At 61.3% G+C, this 20560-nt stretch overlaps 21 non-coding genes across 21 annotated transcripts; all 21 read right to left on the bottom strand.

Annotated features, from left to right (window-relative positions):
• Positions 1 to 58: 58 nt before the first annotated feature.
• Positions 59 to 221, bottom strand: LOC138653309 (U1 spliceosomal RNA). The gene has a single exon (XR_011315857.1). It is a non-coding gene; the product is annotated as a U1 spliceosomal RNA (small nuclear RNA).
• An 816-nt stretch (positions 222 to 1037) lies between these two features.
• Positions 1038 to 1201, bottom strand: LOC138653292 (U1 spliceosomal RNA). The gene has a single exon (XR_011315840.1). It is a non-coding gene; the product is annotated as a U1 spliceosomal RNA (small nuclear RNA).
• An 814-nt stretch (positions 1202 to 2015) lies between these two features.
• Positions 2016 to 2179, bottom strand: LOC138653291 (U1 spliceosomal RNA). The gene has a single exon (XR_011315839.1). It is a non-coding gene; the product is annotated as a U1 spliceosomal RNA (small nuclear RNA).
• Positions 2180 to 2992: 813 nt separating this feature from the next.
• Positions 2993 to 3156, bottom strand: LOC138653290 (U1 spliceosomal RNA). The gene has a single exon (XR_011315838.1). It is a non-coding gene; the product is annotated as a U1 spliceosomal RNA (small nuclear RNA).
• Positions 3157 to 3969: 813 nt separating this feature from the next.
• LOC138653289 (U1 spliceosomal RNA) lies at positions 3970 to 4133 on the bottom strand. The gene has a single exon (XR_011315837.1). It is a non-coding gene; the product is annotated as a U1 spliceosomal RNA (small nuclear RNA).
• An 814-nt stretch (positions 4134 to 4947) lies between these two features.
• LOC138653288 (U1 spliceosomal RNA) lies at positions 4948 to 5111 on the bottom strand. The gene has a single exon (XR_011315836.1). It is a non-coding gene; the product is annotated as a U1 spliceosomal RNA (small nuclear RNA).
• An 813-nt stretch (positions 5112 to 5924) lies between these two features.
• Positions 5925 to 6088, bottom strand: LOC138653287 (U1 spliceosomal RNA). The gene has a single exon (XR_011315835.1). It is a non-coding gene; the product is annotated as a U1 spliceosomal RNA (small nuclear RNA).
• An 813-nt stretch (positions 6089 to 6901) lies between these two features.
• Positions 6902 to 7065, bottom strand: LOC138653286 (U1 spliceosomal RNA). Its single transcript, XR_011315834.1, has one exon. It is a non-coding gene; the product is annotated as a U1 spliceosomal RNA (small nuclear RNA).
• An 813-nt stretch (positions 7066 to 7878) lies between these two features.
• On the bottom strand, positions 7879 to 8042 carry LOC138653285 (U1 spliceosomal RNA). Its single transcript, XR_011315833.1, has one exon. It is a non-coding gene; the product is annotated as a U1 spliceosomal RNA (small nuclear RNA).
• Positions 8043 to 8855: 813 nt separating this feature from the next.
• LOC138653284 (U1 spliceosomal RNA) lies at positions 8856 to 9019 on the bottom strand. Its single transcript, XR_011315832.1, has one exon. It is a non-coding gene; the product is annotated as a U1 spliceosomal RNA (small nuclear RNA).
• Positions 9020 to 9832: 813 nt separating this feature from the next.
• On the bottom strand, positions 9833 to 9996 carry LOC138653283 (U1 spliceosomal RNA). The gene has a single exon (XR_011315831.1). It is a non-coding gene; the product is annotated as a U1 spliceosomal RNA (small nuclear RNA).
• An 813-nt stretch (positions 9997 to 10809) lies between these two features.
• Positions 10810 to 10973, bottom strand: LOC138653281 (U1 spliceosomal RNA). The gene has a single exon (XR_011315829.1). It is a non-coding gene; the product is annotated as a U1 spliceosomal RNA (small nuclear RNA).
• Positions 10974 to 11786: 813 nt separating this feature from the next.
• LOC138653280 (U1 spliceosomal RNA) lies at positions 11787 to 11950 on the bottom strand. The gene has a single exon (XR_011315828.1). It is a non-coding gene; the product is annotated as a U1 spliceosomal RNA (small nuclear RNA).
• Positions 11951 to 12763: 813 nt separating this feature from the next.
• Positions 12764 to 12927, bottom strand: LOC138653279 (U1 spliceosomal RNA). Its single transcript, XR_011315827.1, has one exon. It is a non-coding gene; the product is annotated as a U1 spliceosomal RNA (small nuclear RNA).
• An 813-nt stretch (positions 12928 to 13740) lies between these two features.
• LOC138653278 (U1 spliceosomal RNA) lies at positions 13741 to 13904 on the bottom strand. Its single transcript, XR_011315826.1, has one exon. It is a non-coding gene; the product is annotated as a U1 spliceosomal RNA (small nuclear RNA).
• An 814-nt stretch (positions 13905 to 14718) lies between these two features.
• Positions 14719 to 14882, bottom strand: LOC138653277 (U1 spliceosomal RNA). The gene has a single exon (XR_011315825.1). It is a non-coding gene; the product is annotated as a U1 spliceosomal RNA (small nuclear RNA).
• An 813-nt stretch (positions 14883 to 15695) lies between these two features.
• Positions 15696 to 15859, bottom strand: LOC138653276 (U1 spliceosomal RNA). The gene has a single exon (XR_011315824.1). It is a non-coding gene; the product is annotated as a U1 spliceosomal RNA (small nuclear RNA).
• Positions 15860 to 16672: 813 nt separating this feature from the next.
• On the bottom strand, positions 16673 to 16837 carry LOC138653260 (U1 spliceosomal RNA). Its single transcript, XR_011315808.1, has one exon. It is a non-coding gene; the product is annotated as a U1 spliceosomal RNA (small nuclear RNA).
• Positions 16838 to 17650: 813 nt separating this feature from the next.
• LOC138653307 (U1 spliceosomal RNA) lies at positions 17651 to 17814 on the bottom strand. The gene has a single exon (XR_011315855.1). It is a non-coding gene; the product is annotated as a U1 spliceosomal RNA (small nuclear RNA).
• Positions 17815 to 18629: 815 nt separating this feature from the next.
• On the bottom strand, positions 18630 to 18791 carry LOC138653259 (U1 spliceosomal RNA). Its single transcript, XR_011315807.1, has one exon. It is a non-coding gene; the product is annotated as a U1 spliceosomal RNA (small nuclear RNA).
• Positions 18792 to 19603: 812 nt separating this feature from the next.
• On the bottom strand, positions 19604 to 19767 carry LOC138653275 (U1 spliceosomal RNA). The gene has a single exon (XR_011315823.1). It is a non-coding gene; the product is annotated as a U1 spliceosomal RNA (small nuclear RNA).
• Positions 19768 to 20560: the final 793 nt, after the last annotated feature.

Raw genomic sequence — 20560 nt, 5'->3', positions numbered from 1 at the left:
AAGCATCGCTTCGGCTCAGCAGAGCATCTTTTGTGTTCTGTCTTTGACCATAGGAAATCAGGGGAAAGCGCGAACGCAGTCCCCACTACCACAAATTATGCAGTCGAGTTTCCCGCATTTGGGGAAATCGCAGGGGTCAGCACACCCGGAGTGCAATGGATGAGCCTCACCCTGGGAGAACCACCTTAGTGATCATGGTATCTCCCCTGCCAGGTAAGTATGAGTTGGGGCCCGCCGGCCCGACGACGCCCCTCCGACGCAGCTCCCCAACATCGCGGAGTCTCGTGCCCGAAAGGGAGGGGGTGGGGGGTGGCGTTCGGCACAGACCGCACGGAGGCTCCTCGAGTGGGAGGCGCCGGTCGCTCCCGACGCGGCTGACGCCCACTCCGACCCCCCACAGGGCAGGCCGAGCTCAAGTCAAAAGCCGCCCAAGATGCACAGCAGCAGCCTGAGTCATTTGCATATAGGAGCCTCGGCTCCGCCCCAGCCTCGCGTCACGTTGCTGCGCTGGCCTGAGAACATGCTGTAGACAGCTCGAGCTCCAGCTGCCGGCACCCTCTCATGACTCACTCATCTCCGCTCAAGAGGATGCACGCTGGAGGAGGCTCAAGGGCAGGAGGAGCAAACCGCAGATAGCTGCGCACCAGCGGCCCACTCACAGCTCCAGCTCCAGCCCCAAGGCTGTGAGATGGGGATGCTGCAGGTGCCCTCCCGCGAGCATGCCCGCCTGCACCTGCAGACAAGCAGAGCAAGCCATGTCGTCACCAAGTCAACGAGATGCAAGCGACTTGCTCAATCCCCACCAGCCGGGGGTGGGGGGGTCAAAAAGGGCCAAAGTGTCGAGCGAGCAAAGGCAACAACCTCAAACCAACCAAGAAACAATAAACAAAGCATAGCAGCGACACAGGGAAGGTGGCATCCTTCCCCCACAAGGGGGAGCCAAAGGCCACGTCTGCCCGCTGCTTGGAGCTTTTCTCCAAAGCATCGCTTCGGCTCAGCAGAGCATCTTTTGTGTTCTGTCTTTGACCATAGGAAATCAGGGGAAAGCGCGAACGCAGTCCCCCACTACCACAAATTATGCAGTCGAGTTTCCCGCATTTGGGGAAATCGCAGGGGTCAGCACACCCGGAGTGCAATGGATGAGCCTCACCCTGGGAGAACCACCTTAGTGATCATGGTATCTCCCCTGCCAGGTAAGTATGAGTTGGGGCCCGCCGGCCCGACGAGCGCCCCTCCGACGCAGCTCCCCAACATCGCGGAGTCTCGTGCCCGAAAGGGAGGGGGTGGGGGGTGGCGTTCGGCACAGACCGCACGGAGGCCTCCTCGAGTGGGAGGCGCCGGTCGCTCCCGACGCGGCTGACGCCCACTCCGACCCCCCACAGGGCAGGCCGAGCTCAAGTCAAAAGCCGCCCAAGATGCACAGCAGCAGCCTGAGTCATTTGCATATAGGAGCCTCGGCTCCGCCCCAGCCTCGCGTCACGTTGCTGCGCTGGCCTGAGAACATGCTGTAGACAGCTCGAGCTCCAGCTGCCGGCACCCTCTCATGACTCACTCATCTCCGCTCAAGAGGATGCACGCTGGAGGAGGCTCAAGGGCAGGAGGAGCAAACCGCAGATAGCTGCGCACCAGCGGCCCACTCACAGCTCCAGCTCCAGCCCCAAGGCTGTGAGATGGGGATGCTGCAGGTGCCCTCCCGCGAGCATGCCCGCCTGCACCTGCAGACAAGCAGAGCAAGCCATGTCGTCACCAAGTCAACGAGATGCAAGCGACTTGCTCAATCCCCACCAGCCGGGGGTGGGGGGGTCAAAAAGGGCCAAAGTGTCGAGCAAAGGCAACAACCTCAAACCAACCAAGAAACAATAAACAAAGCATAGCAGCGACACAGGGAAGGTGGCATCCTTCCCCCACAAGGGGGAGCCAAAGGCCACGTCTGCCCGCTGCTTGGAGCTTTTCTCCAAAGCATCGCTTCGGCTCAGCAGAGCATCTTTTGTGTTCTGTCTTTGACCATAGGAAATCAGGGGAAAGCGCGAACGCAGTCCCCCACTACCACAAATTATGCAGTCGAGTTTCCCGCATTTGGGGAAATCGCAGGGGTCAGCACACCCGGAGTGCAATGGATGAGCCTCACCCTGGGAGAACCACCTTAGTGATCATGGTATCTCCCCTGCCAGGTAAGTATGAGTTGGGGCCCGCCGGCCCGACGAGCGCCCCTCCGACGCAGCTCCCCAACATCGCGGAGTCTCGTGCCCGAAAGGGAGGGGGTGGGGGGTGGCGTTCGGCACAGACCGCACGGAGGCTCCTCGAGTGGGAGGCGCCGGTCGCTCCCGACGCGGCTGACGCCCACTCCGACCCCCCACAGGGCAGGCCGAGCTCAAGTCAAAAGCCGCCCAAGATGCACAGCAGCAGCCTGAGTCATTTGCATATAGGAGCCTCGGCTCCGCCCCAGCCTCGCGTCACGTTGCTGCGCTGGCCTGAGAACATGCTGTAGACAGCTCGAGCTCCAGCTGCCGGCACCCTCTCATGACTCACTCATCTCCGCTCAAGAGGATGCACGCTGGAGGAGGCTCAAGGGCAGGAGGAGCAAACCGCAGATAGCTGCGCACCAGCGGCCCACTCACAGCTCCAGCTCCAGCCCCAAGGCTGTGAGATGGGGATGCTGCAGGTGCCCTCCCGCGAGCATGCCCGCCTGCACCTGCAGACAAGCAGAGCAAGCCATGTCGTCACCAAGTCAACGAGATGCAAGCGACTTGCTCAATCCCCACCAGCCGGGGGTGGGGGGGTCAAAAAGGGCCAAAGTGTCGAGCAAAGGCAACAACCTCAAACCAACCAAGAAACAATAAACAAAGCATAGCAGCGACACAGGGAAGGTGGCATCCTTCCCCCACAAGGGGGAGCCAAAGGCCACGTCTGCCCGCTGCTTGGAGCTTTTCTCCAAAGCATCGCTTCGGCTCAGCAGAGCATCTTTTGTGTTCTGTCTTTGACCATAGGAAATCAGGGGAAAGCGCGAACGCAGTCCCCCACTACCACAAATTATGCAGTCGAGTTTCCCGCATTTGGGGAAATCGCAGGGGTCAGCACACCCGGAGTGCAATGGATGAGCCTCACCCTGGGAGAACCACCTTAGTGATCATGGTATCTCCCCTGCCAGGTAAGTATGAGTTGGGGCCCGCCGGCCCGACGAGCGCCCCTCCGACGCAGCTCCCCAACATCGCGGAGTCTCGTGCCCGAAAGGGAGGGGGTGGGGGGTGGCGTTCGGCACAGACCGCACGGAGGCTCCTCGAGTGGGAGGCGCCGGTCGCTCCCGACGCGGCTGACGCCCACTCCGACCCCCCACAGGGCAGGCCGAGCTCAAGTCAAAAGCCGCCCAAGATGCACAGCAGCAGCCTGAGTCATTTGCATATAGGAGCCTCGGCTCCGCCCCAGCCTCGCGTCACGTTGCTGCGCTGGCCTGAGAACATGCTGTAGACAGCTCGAGCTCCAGCTGCCGGCACCCTCTCATGACTCACTCATCTCCGCTCAAGAGGATGCACGCTGGAGGAGGCTCAAGGGCAGGAGGAGCAAACCGCAGATAGCTGCGCACCAGCGGCCCACTCACAGCTCCAGCTCCAGCCCCAAGGCTGTGAGATGGGGATGCTGCAGGTGCCCTCCCGCGAGCATGCCCGCCTGCACCTGCAGACAAGCAGAGCAAGCCATGTCGTCACCAAGTCAACGAGATGCAAGCGACTTGCTCAATCCCCACCAGCCGGGGGTGGGGGGGTCAAAAAGGGCCAAAGTGTCGAGCAAAGGCAACAACCTCAAACCAACCAAGAAACAATAAACAAAGCATAGCAGCGACACAGGGAAGGTGGCATCCTTCCCCCACAAGGGGGAGCCAAAGGCCACGTCTGCCCGCTGCTTGGAGCTTTTCTCCAAAGCATCGCTTCGGCTCAGCAGAGCATCTTTTGTGTTCTGTCTTTGACCATAGGAAATCAGGGGAAAGCGCGAACGCAGTCCCCCACTACCACAAATTATGCAGTCGAGTTTCCCGCATTTGGGGAAATCGCAGGGGTCAGCACACCCGGAGTGCAATGGATGAGCCTCACCCTGGGAGAACCACCTTAGTGATCATGGTATCTCCCCTGCCAGGTAAGTATGAGTTGGGGCCCGCCGGCCCGACGAGCGCCCCTCCGACGCAGCTCCCCAACATCGCGGAGTCTCGTGCCCGAAAGGGAGGGGGTGGGGGGTGGCGTTCGGCACAGACCGCACGGAGGCTCCTCGAGTGGGAGGCGCCGGTCGCTCCCGACGCGGCTGACGCCCACTCCGACCCCCCACAGGGCAGGCCGAGCTCAAGTCAAAAGCCGCCCAAGATGCACAGCAGCAGCCTGAGTCATTTGCATATAGGAGCCTCGGCTCCGCCCCAGCCTCGCGTCACGTTGCTGCGCTGGCCTGAGAACATGCTGTAGACAGCTCGAGCTCCAGCTGCCGGCACCCTCTCATGACTCACTCATCTCCGCTCAAGAGGATGCACGCTGGAGGAGGCTCAAGGGCAGGAGGAGCAAACCGCAGATAGCTGCGCACCAGCGGCCCACTCACAGCTCCAGCTCCAGCCCCAAGGCTGTGAGATGGGGATGCTGCAGGTGCCCTCCCGCGAGCATGCCCGCCTGCACCTGCAGACAAGCAGAGCAAGCCATGTCGTCACCAAGTCAACGAGATGCAAGCGACTTGCTCAATCCCACACCAGCCGGGGGTGGGGGGGTCAAAAAGGGCCAAAGTGTCGAGCAAAGGCAACAACCTCAAACCAACCAAGAAACAATAAACAAAGCATAGCAGCGACACAGGGAAGGTGGCATCCTTCCCCCACAAGGGGGAGCCAAAGGCCACGTCTGCCCGCTGCTTGGAGCTTTTCTCCAAAGCATCGCTTCGGCTCAGCAGAGCATCTTTTGTGTTCTGTCTTTGACCATAGGAAATCAGGGGAAAGCGCGAACGCAGTCCCCCACTACCACAAATTATGCAGTCGAGTTTCCCGCATTTGGGGAAATCGCAGGGGTCAGCACACCCGGAGTGCAATGGATGAGCCTCACCCTGGGAGAACCACCTTAGTGATCATGGTATCTCCCCTGCCAGGTAAGTATGAGTTGGGGCCCGCCGGCCCGACGAGCGCCCCTCCGACGCAGCTCCCCAACATCGCGGAGTCTCGTGCCCGAAAGGGAGGGGGTGGGGGGTGGCGTTCGGCACAGACCGCACGGAGGCTCCTCGAGTGGGAGGCGCCGGTCGCTCCCGACGCGGCTGACGCCCACTCCGACCCCCCACAGGGCAGGCCGAGCTCAAGTCAAAAGCCGCCCAAGATGCACAGCAGCAGCCTGAGTCATTTGCATATAGGAGCCTCGGCTCCGCCCCAGCCTCGCGTCACGTTGCTGCGCTGGCCTGAGAACATGCTGTAGACAGCTCGAGCTCCAGCTGCCGGCACCCTCTCATGACTCACTCATCTCCGCTCAAGAGGATGCACGCTGGAGGAGGCTCAAGGGCAGGAGGAGCAAACCGCAGATAGCTGCGCACCAGCGGCCCACTCACAGCTCCAGCTCCAGCCCCAAGGCTGTGAGATGGGGATGCTGCAGGTGCCCTCCCGCGAGCATGCCCGCCTGCACCTGCAGACAAGCAGAGCAAGCCATGTCGTCACCAAGTCAACGAGATGCAAGCGACTTGCTCAATCCCCACCAGCCGGGGGTGGGGGGGTCAAAAAGGGCCAAAGTGTCGAGCAAAGGCAACAACCTCAAACCAACCAAGAAACAATAAACAAAGCATAGCAGCGACACAGGGAAGGTGGCATCCTTCCCCCACAAGGGGGAGCCAAAGGCCACGTCTGCCCGCTGCTTGGAGCTTTTCTCCAAAGCATCGCTTCGGCTCAGCAGAGCATCTTTTGTGTTCTGTCTTTGACCATAGGAAATCAGGGGAAAGCGCGAACGCAGTCCCCCACTACCACAAATTATGCAGTCGAGTTTCCCGCATTTGGGGAAATCGCAGGGGTCAGCACACCCGGAGTGCAATGGATGAGCCTCACCCTGGGAGAACCACCTTAGTGATCATGGTATCTCCCCTGCCAGGTAAGTATGAGTTGGGGCCCGCCGGCCCGACGAGCGCCCCTCCGACGCAGCTCCCCAACATCGCGGAGTCTCGTGCCCGAAAGGGAGGGGGTGGGGGGTGGCGTTCGGCACAGACCGCACGGAGGCTCCTCGAGTGGGAGGCGCCGGTCGCTCCCGACGCGGCTGACGCCCACTCCGACCCCCCACAGGGCAGGCCGAGCTCAAGTCAAAAGCCGCCCAAGATGCACAGCAGCAGCCTGAGTCATTTGCATATAGGAGCCTCGGCTCCGCCCCAGCCTCGCGTCACGTTGCTGCGCTGGCCTGAGAACATGCTGTAGACAGCTCGAGCTCCAGCTGCCGGCACCCTCTCATGACTCACTCATCTCCGCTCAAGAGGATGCACGCTGGAGGAGGCTCAAGGGCAGGAGGAGCAAACCGCAGATAGCTGCGCACCAGCGGCCCACTCACAGCTCCAGCTCCAGCCCCAAGGCTGTGAGATGGGGATGCTGCAGGTGCCCTCCCGCGAGCATGCCCGCCTGCACCTGCAGACAAGCAGAGCAAGCCATGTCGTCACCAAGTCAACGAGATGCAAGCGACTTGCTCAATCCCCACCAGCCGGGGGTGGGGGGGTCAAAAAGGGCCAAAGTGTCGAGCAAAGGCAACAACCTCAAACCAACCAAGAAACAATAAACAAAGCATAGCAGCGACACAGGGAAGGTGGCATCCTTCCCCCACAAGGGGGAGCCAAAGGCCACGTCTGCCCGCTGCTTGGAGCTTTTCTCCAAAGCATCGCTTCGGCTCAGCAGAGCATCTTTTGTGTTCTGTCTTTGACCATAGGAAATCAGGGGAAAGCGCGAACGCAGTCCCCCACTACCACAAATTATGCAGTCGAGTTTCCCGCATTTGGGGAAATCGCAGGGGTCAGCACACCCGGAGTGCAATGGATGAGCCTCACCCTGGGAGAACCACCTTAGTGATCATGGTATCTCCCCTGCCAGGTAAGTATGAGTTGGGGCCCGCCGGCCCGACGAGCGCCCCTCCGACGCAGCTCCCCAACATCGCGGAGTCTCGTGCCCGAAAGGGAGGGGGTGGGGGGTGGCGTTCGGCACAGACCGCACGGAGGCTCCTCGAGTGGGAGGCGCCGGTCGCTCCCGACGCGGCTGACGCCCACTCCGACCCCCCACAGGGCAGGCCGAGCTCAAGTCAAAAGCCGCCCAAGATGCACAGCAGCAGCCTGAGTCATTTGCATATAGGAGCCTCGGCTCCGCCCCAGCCTCGCGTCACGTTGCTGCGCTGGCCTGAGAACATGCTGTAGACAGCTCGAGCTCCAGCTGCCGGCACCCTCTCATGACTCACTCATCTCCGCTCAAGAGGATGCACGCTGGAGGAGGCTCAAGGGCAGGAGGAGCAAACCGCAGATAGCTGCGCACCAGCGGCCCACTCACAGCTCCAGCTCCAGCCCCAAGGCTGTGAGATGGGGATGCTGCAGGTGCCCTCCCGCGAGCATGCCCGCCTGCACCTGCAGACAAGCAGAGCAAGCCATGTCGTCACCAAGTCAACGAGATGCAAGCGACTTGCTCAATCCCCACCAGCCGGGGGTGGGGGGGTCAAAAAGGGCCAAAGTGTCGAGCAAAGGCAACAACCTCAAACCAACCAAGAAACAATAAACAAAGCATAGCAGCGACACAGGGAAGGTGGCATCCTTCCCCCACAAGGGGGAGCCAAAGGCCACGTCTGCCCGCTGCTTGGAGCTTTTCTCCAAAGCATCGCTTCGGCTCAGCAGAGCATCTTTTGTGTTCTGTCTTTGACCATAGGAAATCAGGGGAAAGCGCGAACGCAGTCCCCCACTACCACAAATTATGCAGTCGAGTTTCCCGCATTTGGGGAAATCGCAGGGGTCAGCACACCCGGAGTGCAATGGATGAGCCTCACCCTGGGAGAACCACCTTAGTGATCATGGTATCTCCCCTGCCAGGTAAGTATGAGTTGGGGCCCGCCGGCCCGACGAGCGCCCCTCCGACGCAGCTCCCCAACATCGCGGAGTCTCGTGCCCGAAAGGGAGGGGGTGGGGGGTGGCGTTCGGCACAGACCGCACGGAGGCTCCTCGAGTGGGAGGCGCCGGTCGCTCCCGACGCGGCTGACGCCCACTCCGACCCCCCACAGGGCAGGCCGAGCTCAAGTCAAAAGCCGCCCAAGATGCACAGCAGCAGCCTGAGTCATTTGCATATAGGAGCCTCGGCTCCGCCCCAGCCTCGCGTCACGTTGCTGCGCTGGCCTGAGAACATGCTGTAGACAGCTCGAGCTCCAGCTGCCGGCACCCTCTCATGACTCACTCATCTCCGCTCAAGAGGATGCACGCTGGAGGAGGCTCAAGGGCAGGAGGAGCAAACCGCAGATAGCTGCGCACCAGCGGCCCACTCACAGCTCCAGCTCCAGCCCCAAGGCTGTGAGATGGGGATGCTGCAGGTGCCCTCCCGCGAGCATGCCCGCCTGCACCTGCAGACAAGCAGAGCAAGCCATGTCGTCACCAAGTCAACGAGATGCAAGCGACTTGCTCAATCCCCACCAGCCGGGGGTGGGGGGGTCAAAAAGGGCCAAAGTGTCGAGCAAAGGCAACAACCTCAAACCAACCAAGAAACAATAAACAAAGCATAGCAGCGACACAGGGAAGGTGGCATCCTTCCCCCACAAGGGGGAGCCAAAGGCCACGTCTGCCCGCTGCTTGGAGCTTTTCTCCAAAGCATCGCTTCGGCTCAGCAGAGCATCTTTTGTGTTCTGTCTTTGACCATAGGAAATCAGGGGAAAGCGCGAACGCAGTCCCCCACTACCACAAATTATGCAGTCGAGTTTCCCGCATTTGGGGAAATCGCAGGGGTCAGCACACCCGGAGTGCAATGGATGAGCCTCACCCTGGGAGAACCACCTTAGTGATCATGGTATCTCCCCTGCCAGGTAAGTATGAGTTGGGGCCCGCCGGCCCGACGAGCGCCCCTCCGACGCAGCTCCCCAACATCGCGGAGTCTCGTGCCCGAAAGGGAGGGGGTGGGGGGTGGCGTTCGGCACAGACCGCACGGAGGCTCCTCGAGTGGGAGGCGCCGGTCGCTCCCGACGCGGCTGACGCCCACTCCGACCCCCCACAGGGCAGGCCGAGCTCAAGTCAAAAGCCGCCCAAGATGCACAGCAGCAGCCTGAGTCATTTGCATATAGGAGCCTCGGCTCCGCCCCAGCCTCGCGTCACGTTGCTGCGCTGGCCTGAGAACATGCTGTAGACAGCTCGAGCTCCAGCTGCCGGCACCCTCTCATGACTCACTCATCTCCGCTCAAGAGGATGCACGCTGGAGGAGGCTCAAGGGCAGGAGGAGCAAACCGCAGATAGCTGCGCACCAGCGGCCCACTCACAGCTCCAGCTCCAGCCCCAAGGCTGTGAGATGGGGATGCTGCAGGTGCCCTCCCGCGAGCATGCCCGCCTGCACCTGCAGACAAGCAGAGCAAGCCATGTCGTCACCAAGTCAACGAGATGCAAGCGACTTGCTCAATCCCCACCAGCCGGGGGTGGGGGGGTCAAAAAGGGCCAAAGTGTCGAGCAAAGGCAACAACCTCAAACCAACCAAGAAACAATAAACAAAGCATAGCAGCGACACAGGGAAGGTGGCATCCTTCCCCCACAAGGGGGAGCCAAAGGCCACGTCTGCCCGCTGCTTGGAGCTTTTCTCCAAAGCATCGCTTCGGCTCAGCAGAGCATCTTTTGTGTTCTGTCTTTGACCATAGGAAATCAGGGGAAAGCGCGAACGCAGTCCCCCACTACCACAAATTATGCAGTCGAGTTTCCCGCATTTGGGGAAATCGCAGGGGTCAGCACACCCGGAGTGCAATGGATGAGCCTCACCCTGGGAGAACCACCTTAGTGATCATGGTATCTCCCCTGCCAGGTAAGTATGAGTTGGGGCCCGCCGGCCCGACGAGCGCCCCTCCGACGCAGCTCCCCAACATCGCGGAGTCTCGTGCCCGAAAGGGAGGGGGTGGGGGGTGGCGTTCGGCACAGACCGCACGGAGGCTCCTCGAGTGGGAGGCGCCGGTCGCTCCCGACGCGGCTGACGCCCACTCCGACCCCCCACAGGGCAGGCCGAGCTCAAGTCAAAAGCCGCCCAAGATGCACAGCAGCAGCCTGAGTCATTTGCATATAGGAGCCTCGGCTCCGCCCCAGCCTCGCGTCACGTTGCTGCGCTGGCCTGAGAACATGCTGTAGACAGCTCGAGCTCCAGCTGCCGGCACCCTCTCATGACTCACTCATCTCCGCTCAAGAGGATGCACGCTGGAGGAGGCTCAAGGGCAGGAGGAGCAAACCGCAGATAGCTGCGCACCAGCGGCCCACTCACAGCTCCAGCTCCAGCCCCAAGGCTGTGAGATGGGGATGCTGCAGGTGCCCTCCCGCGAGCATGCCCGCCTGCACCTGCAGACAAGCAGAGCAAGCCATGTCGTCACCAAGTCAACGAGATGCAAGCGACTTGCTCAATCCCCACCAGCCGGGGGTGGGGGGGTCAAAAAGGGCCAAAGTGTCGAGCAAAGGCAACAACCTCAAACCAACCAAGAAACAATAAACAAAGCATAGCAGCGACACAGGGAAGGTGGCATCCTTCCCCCACAAGGGGGAGCCAAAGGCCACGTCTGCCCGCTGCTTGGAGCTTTTCTCCAAAGCATCGCTTCGGCTCAGCAGAGCATCTTTTGTGTTCTGTCTTTGACCATAGGAAATCAGGGGAAAGCGCGAACGCAGTCCCCCACTACCACAAATTATGCAGTCGAGTTTCCCGCATTTGGGGAAATCGCAGGGGTCAGCACACCCGGAGTGCAATGGATGAGCCTCACCCTGGGAGAACCACCTTAGTGATCATGGTATCTCCCCTGCCAGGTAAGTATGAGTTGGGGCCCGCCGGCCCGACGAGCGCCCCTCCGACGCAGCTCCCCAACATCGCGGAGTCTCGTGCCCGAAAGGGAGGGGGTGGGGGGTGGCGTTCGGCACAGACCGCACGGAGGCTCCTCGAGTGGGAGGCGCCGGTCGCTCCCGACGCGGCTGACGCCCACTCCGACCCCCCACAGGGCAGGCCGAGCTCAAGTCAAAAGCCGCCCAAGATGCACAGCAGCAGCCTGAGTCATTTGCATATAGGAGCCTCGGCTCCGCCCCAGCCTCGCGTCACGTTGCTGCGCTGGCCTGAGAACATGCTGTAGACAGCTCGAGCTCCAGCTGCCGGCACCCTCTCATGACTCACTCATCTCCGCTCAAGAGGATGCACGCTGGAGGAGGCTCAAGGGCAGGAGGAGCAAACCGCAGATAGCTGCGCACCAGCGGCCCACTCACAGCTCCAGCTCCAGCCCCAAGGCTGTGAGATGGGGATGCTGCAGGTGCCCTCCCGCGAGCATGCCCGCCTGCACCTGCAGACAAGCAGAGCAAGCCATGTCGTCACCAAGTCAACGAGATGCAAGCGACTTGCTCAATCCCCACCAGCCGGGGGTGGGGGGGTCAAAAAGGGCCAAAGTGTCGAGCAAAGGCAACAACCTCAAACCAACCAAGAAACAATAAACAAAGCATAGCAGCGACACAGGGAAGGTGGCATCCTTCCCCCACAAGGGGGAGCCAAAGGCCACGTCTGCCCGCTGCTTGGAGCTTTTCTCCAAAGCATCGCTTCGGCTCAGCAGAGCATCTTTTGTGTTCTGTCTTTGACCATAGGAAATCAGGGGAAAGCGCGAACGCAGTCCCCCACTACCACAAATTATGCAGTCGAGTTTCCCGCATTTGGGGAAATCGCAGGGGTCAGCACACCCGGAGTGCAATGGATGAGCCTCACCCTGGGAGAACCACCTTAGTGATCATGGTATCTCCCCTGCCAGGTAAGTATGAGTTGGGGCCCGCCGGCCCGACGAGCGCCCCTCCGACGCAGCTCCCCAACATCGCGGAGTCTCGTGCCCGAAAGGGAGGGGGTGGGGGGTGGCGTTCGGCACAGACCGCACGGAGGCTCCTCGAGTGGGAGGCGCCGGTCGCTCCCGACGCGGCTGACGCCCACTCCGACCCCCCACAGGGCAGGCCGAGCTCAAGTCAAAAGCCGCCCAAGATGCACAGCAGCAGCCTGAGTCATTTGCATATAGGAGCCTCGGCTCCGCCCCAGCCTCGCGTCACGTTGCTGCGCTGGCCTGAGAACATGCTGTAGACAGCTCGAGCTCCAGCTGCCGGCACCCTCTCATGACTCACTCATCTCCGCTCAAGAGGATGCACGCTGGAGGAGGCTCAAGGGCAGGAGGAGCAAACCGCAGATAGCTGCGCACCAGCGGCCCACTCACAGCTCCAGCTCCAGCCCCAAGGCTGTGAGATGGGGATGCTGCAGGTGCCCTCCCGCGAGCATGCCCGCCTGCACCTGCAGACAAGCAGAGCAAGCCATGTCGTCACCAAGTCAACGAGATGCAAGCGACTTGCTCAATCCCCACCAGCCGGGGGTGGGGGGGTCAAAAAGGGCCAAAGTGTCGAGCAAAGGCAACAACCTCAAACCAACCAAGAAACAATAAACAAAGCATAGCAGCGACACAGGGAAGGTGGCATCCTTCCCCCACAAGGGGGAGCCAAAGGCCACGTCTGCCCGCTGCTTGGAGCTTTTCTCCAAAGCATCGCTTCGGCTCAGCAGAGCATCTTTTGTGTTCTGTCTTTGACCATAGGAAATCAGGGGAAAGCGCGAACGCAGTCCCCCACTACCACAAATTATGCAGTCGAGTTTCCCGCATTTGGGGAAATCGCAGGGGTCAGCACACCCGGAGTGCAATGGATGAGCCTCACCCTGGGAGAACCACCTTAGTGATCATGGTATCTCCCCTGCCAGGTAAGTATGAGTTGGGGCCCGCCGGCCCGACGAGCGCCCCTCCGACGCAGCTCCCCAACATCGCGGAGTCTCGTGCCCGAAAGGGAGGGGGTGGGGGGTGGCGTTCGGCACAGACCGCACGGAGGCTCCTCGAGTGGGAGGCGCCGGTCGCTCCCGACGCGGCTGACGCCCACTCCGACCCCCCACAGGGCAGGCCGAGCTCAAGTCAAAAGCCGCCCAAGATGCACAGCAGCAGCCTGAGTCATTTGCATATAGGAGCCTCGGCTCCGCCCCAGCCTCGCGTCACGTTGCTGCGCTGGCCTGAGAACATGCTGTAGACAGCTCGAGCTCCAGCTGCCGGCACCCTCTCATGACTCACTCATCTCCGCTCAAGAGGATGCACGCTGGAGGAGGCTCAAGGGCAGGAGGAGCAAACCGCAGATAGCTGCGCACCAGCGGCCCACTCACAGCTCCAGCTCCAGCCCCAAGGCTGTGAGATGGGGATGCTGCAGGTGCCCTCCCGCGAGCATGCCCGCCTGCACCTGCAGACAAGCAGAGCAAGCCATGTCGTCACCAAGTCAACGAGATGCAAGCGACTTGCTCAATCCCCACCAGCCGGGGGTGGGGGGGTCAAAAAGGGCCAAAGTGTCGAGCAAAGGCAACAACCTCAAACCAACCAAGAAACAATAAACAAAGCATAGCAGCGACACAGGGAAGGTGGCATCCTTCCCCCACAAGGGGGAGCCAAAGGCCACGTCTGCCCGCTGCTTGGAGCTTTTCTCCAAAGCATCGCTTCGGCTCAGCAGAGCATCTTTTGTGTTCTGTCTTTGACCATAGGAAATCAGGGGAAAGCGCGAACGCAGTCCCCCACTACCACAAATTATGCAGTCGAGTTTCCCGCATTTGGGGAAATCGCAGGGGTCAGCACACCCGGAGTGCAATGGATGAGCCTCACCCTGGGAGAACCACCTTAGTGATCATGGTATCTCCCCTGCCAGGTAAGTATGAGTTGGGGCCCGCCGGCCCGACGAGCGCCCCTCCGACGCAGCTCCCCAACATCGCGGAGTCTCGTGCCCGAAAGGGAGGGGGTGGGGGGTGGCGTTCGGCACAGACCGCACGGAGGCTCCTCGAGTGGGAGGCGCCGGTCGCTCCCGACGCGGCTGACGCCCACTCCGACCCCCCACAGGGCAGGCCGAGCTTCAAGTCAAAAGCCGCCCAAGATGCACAGCAGCAGCCTGAGTCATTTGCATATAGGAGCCTCGGCTCCGCCCCAGCCTCGCGTCACGTTGCTGCGCTGGCCTGAGAACATGCTGTAGACAGCTCGAGCTCCAGCTGCCGGCACCCTCTCATGACTCACTCATCTCCGCTCAAGAGGATGCACGCTGGAGGAGGCTCAAGGGCAGGAGGAGCAAACCGCAGATAGCTGCGCACCAGCGGCCCACTCACAGCTCCAGCTCCAGCCCCAAGGCTGTGAGATGGGGATGCTGCAGGTGCCCTCCCGCGAGCATGCCCGCCTGCACCTGCAGACAAGCAGAGCAAGCCATGTCGTCACCAAGTCAACGAGATGCAAGCGACTTGCTCAATCCCCACCAGCCGGGGGTGGGGGGGTCAAAAAGGGCCAAAGTGTCGAGCAAAGGCAACAACCTCAAACCAACCAAGAAACAATAAACAAAGCATAGCAGCGACACAGGGAAGGTGGCATCCTTCCCCCACAAGGGGGAGCCAAAGGCCACGTCTGCCCGCTGCTTGGAGCTTTTCTCCAAAGCATCGCTTCGGCTCAGCAGAGCATCTTTTGTGTTCTGTCTTTGACCATAGGAAATCAGGGGAAAGCGCGAACGCAGTCCCCCACTACCACAAATTATGCAGTCGAGTTTCCCGCATTTGGGGAAATCGCAGGGGTCAGCACACCCGGAGTGCAATGGATGAGCCTCACCCTGGGAGAACCACCTTAGTGATCATGGTATCTCCCCTGCCAGGTAAGTATGAGTTGGGGCCCGCCGGCCCGACGAGCGCCCCTCCGACGCAGCTCCCCAACATCGCGGAGTCTCGTGCCCGAAAGGGAGGGGGTGGGGGGTGGCGTTCGGCACAGACCGCACGGAGGCTCCTCGAGTGGGAGGCGCCGGTCGCTCCCGACGCGGCTGACGCCCACTCCGACCCCCCACAGGGCAGGCCGAGCTCAAGTCAAAAGCCGCCCAAGATGCACAGCAGCAGCCTGAGTCATTTGCATATAGGAGCCTCGGCTCCGCCCCAGCCTCGCGTCACGTTGCTGCGCTGGCCTGAGAACATGCTGTAGACAGCTCGAGCTCCAGCTGCCGGCACCCTCTCATGACTCACTCATCTCCGCTCAAGAGGATGCACGCTGGAGGAGGCTCAAGGGCAGGAGGAGCAAACCGCAGATAGCTGCGCACCAGCGGCCCACTCACAGCTCCAGCTCCAGCCCCAAGGCTGTGAGATGGGGATGCTGCAGGTGCCCTCCCGCGAGCATGCCCGCCTGCACCTGCAGACAAGCAGAGCAAGCCATGTCGTCACCAAGTCAACGAGATGCAAGCGACTTGCTCAATCCCCACCAGCCGGGGGTGGGGGGGTCAAAAAGGGCCAAAGTGTCGAGCAAAGGCAACAACCTCAAACCAACCAAGAAACAATAAACAAAGCATAGCAGCGACACAGGGAAGGTGGCATCCTTCCCCCACAAGGGGGAGCCAAAGGCCACGTCTGCCCGCTGCTTGGAGCTTTTCTCCAAAGCATCGCTTCGGCTCAGCAGAGCATCTTTTGTGTTCTGTCTTTGACCATAGGAAATCAGGGGAAAGCGCGAACGCAGTCCCCCACTACCACAAATTATGCAGTCGAGTTTCCCGCATTTGGGGAAATCGCAGGGGTCAGCACACCCGGAGTGCAATGGATGAGCCTCACCCTGGGAGAACCACCTTAGTGATCATGGTATCTCCCCTGCCAGGTAAGTATGAGTTGGGGCCCGCCGGCCCGACGAGCGCCCCTCCGACGCAGCTCCCCAACATCGCGGAGTCTCGTGCCCGAAAGGGAGGGGGTGGGGGGTGGCGTTCGGCACAGACCGCACGGAGGCTCCTCGAGTGGGAGGCGCCGGTCGCTCCCGACGCGGCTGACGCCCACTCCGACCCCCCACAGGGCAGGCCGAGCTCAAGTCAAAAGCCGCCCAAGATGCACAGCAGCAGCCTGAGTCATTTGCATATAGGAGCCTCGGCTCCGCCCCAGCCTCGCGTCACGTTGCTGCGCTGGCCTGAGAACATGCTGTAGACAGCTCGAGCTCCAGCTGCCGGCACCCTCTCATGACTCACTCATCTCCGCTCAAGAGGATGCACGCTGGAGGAGGCTCAAGGGCAGGAGGAGCAAACCGCAGATAGCTGCGCACCAGCGGCCCACTCACAGCTCCAGCTCCAGCCCCAAGGCTGTGAGATGGGGATGCTGCAGGTGCCCTCCCGCGAGCATGCCCGCCTGCACCTGCAGACAAGCAGAGCAAGCCATGTCGTCACCAAGTCAACGAGATGCAAGCGACTTGCTCAATCCCCACCAGCCGGGGGTGGGGGGGTCAAAAAGGGCCAAAGTGTCGAGCAAAGGCAACAACCTCAAACCAACCAAGAAACAATAAACAAAGCATAGCAGCGACACAGGGAAGGTGGCATCCTTCCCCCACAAGGGGGAGCCAAAGGCCACGTCTGCCCGCTGCTTGGAGCTTTTCTCCAAAGCATCGCTTCGGCTCAGCAGAGCATCTTTTGTGTTCTGTCTTTGACCATAGGAAATCAGGGGAAAGCGCGAACGCAGTCCCCCACGACCACAAATTATGCAGTCGAGTTCCCCGCATTTGGGGAAATCGCAGGGGTCAGCACACCCGGAGTGCAATGGGATGAGCCTCACCCTGGGAGAACCACCTTAGTGATCATGGTATCTCCCCTGCCAGGTAAGTATGAGTTGGGGCCCGCCGGCCCGACGAGCGCCCCTCCGACGCAGCTCCCCAACATCGCGGAGTCTCGTGCCCGAAAGGGAGGGGGTGGGGGGTGGCGTTCGGCACAGACCGCACGGAGGCTCCTCGAGTGGGAGGCGCCGGTCGCTCCCGACGCGGCTGACGCCCACTCCGACCCCCCACAGGGCAGGCCGAGCTCAAGTCAAAAGCCGCCCAAGATGCACAGCAGCAGCCTGAGTCATTTGCATATAGGAGCCTCGGCTCCGCCCCAGCCTCGCGTCACGTTGCTGCGCTGGCCTGAGAACATGCTGTAGACAGCTCGAGCTCCAGCTGCCGGCACCCTCTCATGACTCACTCATCTCCGCTCAAGAGGATGCACGCTGGAGGAGGCTCAAGGGCAGGAGGAGCAAACCGCAGATAGCTGCGCACCAGCGGCCCACTCACAGCTCCAGCTCCAGCCCCAAGGCTGTGAGATGGGGATGCTGCAGGTGCCCTCCCGCGAGCATGCCCGCCTGCACCTGCAGACAAGCAGAGCAAGCCATGTCGTCACCAAGGTCAACGAGATGCAAGCGACTTGCTCAATCCCCACCAGCCGGGGGTGGGGGGGTCAAAAAGGGCCAAAGTGTCGAGCAAAGGCAACAACCTCAAACCAACCAAGAAACAATAAACAAAGCATAGCAGCGACACAGGGAAGGTGGCATCCTTCCCCACAAGGGGGAGCCAAAGGCCACGTCTGCCCGCTGCTTGGAGCTTTTCTCCAAAGCATCGCTTCGGCTCAGCAGAGCATCTTTTGTGTTCTGTCTTTGACCATAGGAAATCAGGGGAAAGCGCGAACGCAGTCCCCCACGACCACAAATTATGCAGTCGAGTTCCCCGCATTTGGGGAAATCGCAGGGGTCAGCACACCCGGAGTGCAATGGATGAGCCTCACCCTGGGAGAACCACCTTAGTGATCATGGTATCTCCCCTGCCAGGTAAGTATGAGTTGGGGCCCGCCGGCCCGACGAGCGCCCTCCGACGCAGCTCCCCAACATCGCGGAGTCTCGTGCCCGAAAGGGAGGGGGTGGGGGGGTGGCGTTCGGCACAGACCGCACGGAGGCTCCTCGAGTGGGAGGCGCCGGTCGCTCCCGACGCGGCTGACGCCCACTCCGACCCCCCACAGGGCAGGCCGAGCTCAAGTCAAAAGCCGCCCAAGATGCACAGCAGCAGCCTGAGTCATTTGCATATAGGAGCCTCGGCTCCGCCCCAGCCTCGCGTCACGTTGCTGCGCTGGCCTGAGAACATGCTGTAGACAGCTCGAGCTCCAGCTGCCGGCACCCTCTCATGACTCACTCATCTCCGCTCAAGAGGATGCACGCTGGAGGAGGCTCAAGGGCAGGAGGAGCAAACCGCAGATAGCTGCGCACCAGCGGCCCACTCACAGCTCCAGCTCCAGCCCCAAGGCTGTGAGATGGGGATGCTGCAGGTGCCCTCCCGCGAGCATGCCCGCCTGCACCTGCAGACAAGCAGAGCAAGCCATGTCGTCACCAAGTCAACGAGATGCAAGCGACTTGCTCAATCCCCACCAGCCGGGGGTGGGGGGGTCAAAAAGGGCCAAAGTGTCGAGCAAAGGCAACAACCTCAAACCAACCAAGAAACAATAAACAAAGCATAGCAGCGACACAGGGAAGGTGGCATCCTTCCCCCACAAGGGGGAGCCAAAGGCCACGTCTGCCCGCTGCTTGGAGCTTTTCTCCAAAGCATCGCTTCGGCTCAGCAGAGCATCTTTTGTGTTCTGTCTTTGACCATAGGAAATCAGGGGGAAAGCGCGAACGCAGTCCCCACTACCACAAATTATGCAGTCGAGTTTCCCGCATTTGGGGAAATCGCAGGGGTCAGCACACCCGGAGTGCAATGGATGAGCCTCACCCTGGGAGAACCACCTTAGTGATCATGGTATCTCCCCTGCCAGGTAAGTATGAGTGGGGCCCGCCGGCCCGACGAGCGCCCCTCCGACGCAGCTCCCCAACATCGCGGAGTCTCGTGCCCGAAAGGGAGGGGGTGGGGGGTGGCGTTCGGCACAGACCGCACGGAGGCTCCTCGAGTGGGAGGCGCCGGTCGCTCCCGACGCGGCTGACGCCCACTCCGACCCCCCACAGGGCAGGCCGAGCTCAAGTCAAAAGCCGCCCAAGATGCACAGCAGCAGCCTGAGTCATTTGCATATAGGAGCCTCGGCTCCGCCCCAGCCTCGCGTCACGTTGCTGCGCTGGCCTGAGAACATGCTGTAGACAGCTCGAGCTCCAGCTGCCGGCACCCTCTCATGACTCACTCATCTCCGCTCAAGAGGATGCACGCTGGAGGAGGCTCAAGGGCAGGAGGAGCAAACCGCAGATAGCTGCGCACCAGCGGCCCACTCACAGCTCCAGCTCCAGCCCCAAGGCTGTGAGATGGGGATGCTGCAGGTGCCCTCCCGCGAGCATGCCCGCCTGCACCTGCAGACAAGCAGAGCAAGCCATGTCGTCACCAAGTCAACGAGATGCAAGCGACTTGCTCAATCCCCACCAGCCGGGGGTGGGGGGGTCAAAAAGGGCCAAAGTGTCGAGCAAAGGCAACAACCTCAAACCAACCAAGAAACAATAAACAAAGCATAGCAGCGACACAGGGAAGGTGGCATCCTTCCCCCACAAGGGGGAGCCAAAGGCCACGTCTGCCCGCTGCTTGGAGCTTTTCTCCAAAGCATCGCTTCGGCTCAGCAGAGCATCTTTTGTGTTCTGTCTTTGACCATAGGAAATCAGGGGAAAGCGCGAACGCAGTCCCCCACTACCACAAATTATGCAGTCGAGTTTCCCGCATTTGGGGAAATCGCAGGGGTCAGCACACCCGGAGTGCAATGGATGAGCCTCACCCTGGGAGAACCACCTTAGTGATCATGGTATCTCCCCTGCCAGGTAAGTATGAGTTGGGGCCCGCCGGCCCGACGAGCGCCCCTCCGACGCAGCTCCCCAACATCGCGGAGTCTCGTGCCCGAAAGGGAGGGGGTGGGGGGGTGGCGTTCGGCACAGACCGCACGGAGGCTCCTCGAGTGGGAGGCGCCGGTCGCTCCCGACGCGGGCTGACGCCCACTCCGACCCCCCACAGGGCAGGCCGAGCTCAAGTCAAAAGCCGCCCAAGATGCACAGCAGCAGCCTGAGTCATTTGCATATAGGAGCCTCGGCTCCGCCCCAGCCTCGCGTCACGTTGCTGCGCTGGCCTGAGAACATGCTGTAGACAGCTCGAGCTCCAGCTGCCGGCACCCTCTCATGACTCACTCATCTCCGCTCAAGAGGATGCACGCTGGAGGAGGCTCAAGGGCAGGAGGAGCCAAACCGCAGATAGCTGCGCACCAGCGGCCCACTCACAGCTCCAGCTCCAGCCCCAAGGCTGTGAGATGGGGATGCTGCAGGTGCCCTCCCGCGAGCATGCCCGCCTGCACCTGCAGACAAGCAGAGCAAGCCATGTCGTCACCAAGTCAACGAGATGCAAGCGACTTGCTCAATCCCCACCAGCCGGGGGTGGGGGGGTCAAAAAGGGCCAAAGTGTCGAGCAAAGGCAAACAACCTCAAACCAACCAAGAAACAATAAACAAAGCATAGCAGCGACACAGGGAAGGTGGCATCCTTCCCCCACAAGGGGGAGCCAAAGGCCACGTCTGCCCGCTGCTTGGAGCTTTTCTCCAAAGCATCGCTTCGGCTCAGCAGAGCATCTTTTGT

Source organism: Ranitomeya imitator, unplaced genomic scaffold (genome assembly GCF_032444005.1).
Source record: "Ranitomeya imitator isolate aRanImi1 unplaced genomic scaffold, aRanImi1.pri SCAFFOLD_1355, whole genome shotgun sequence".
Classification (NCBI taxonomy): domain Eukaryota; kingdom Metazoa; phylum Chordata; class Amphibia; order Anura; family Dendrobatidae; genus Ranitomeya; species Ranitomeya imitator.
This window is presented reverse-complemented; position numbering and strand designations above follow the sequence as displayed.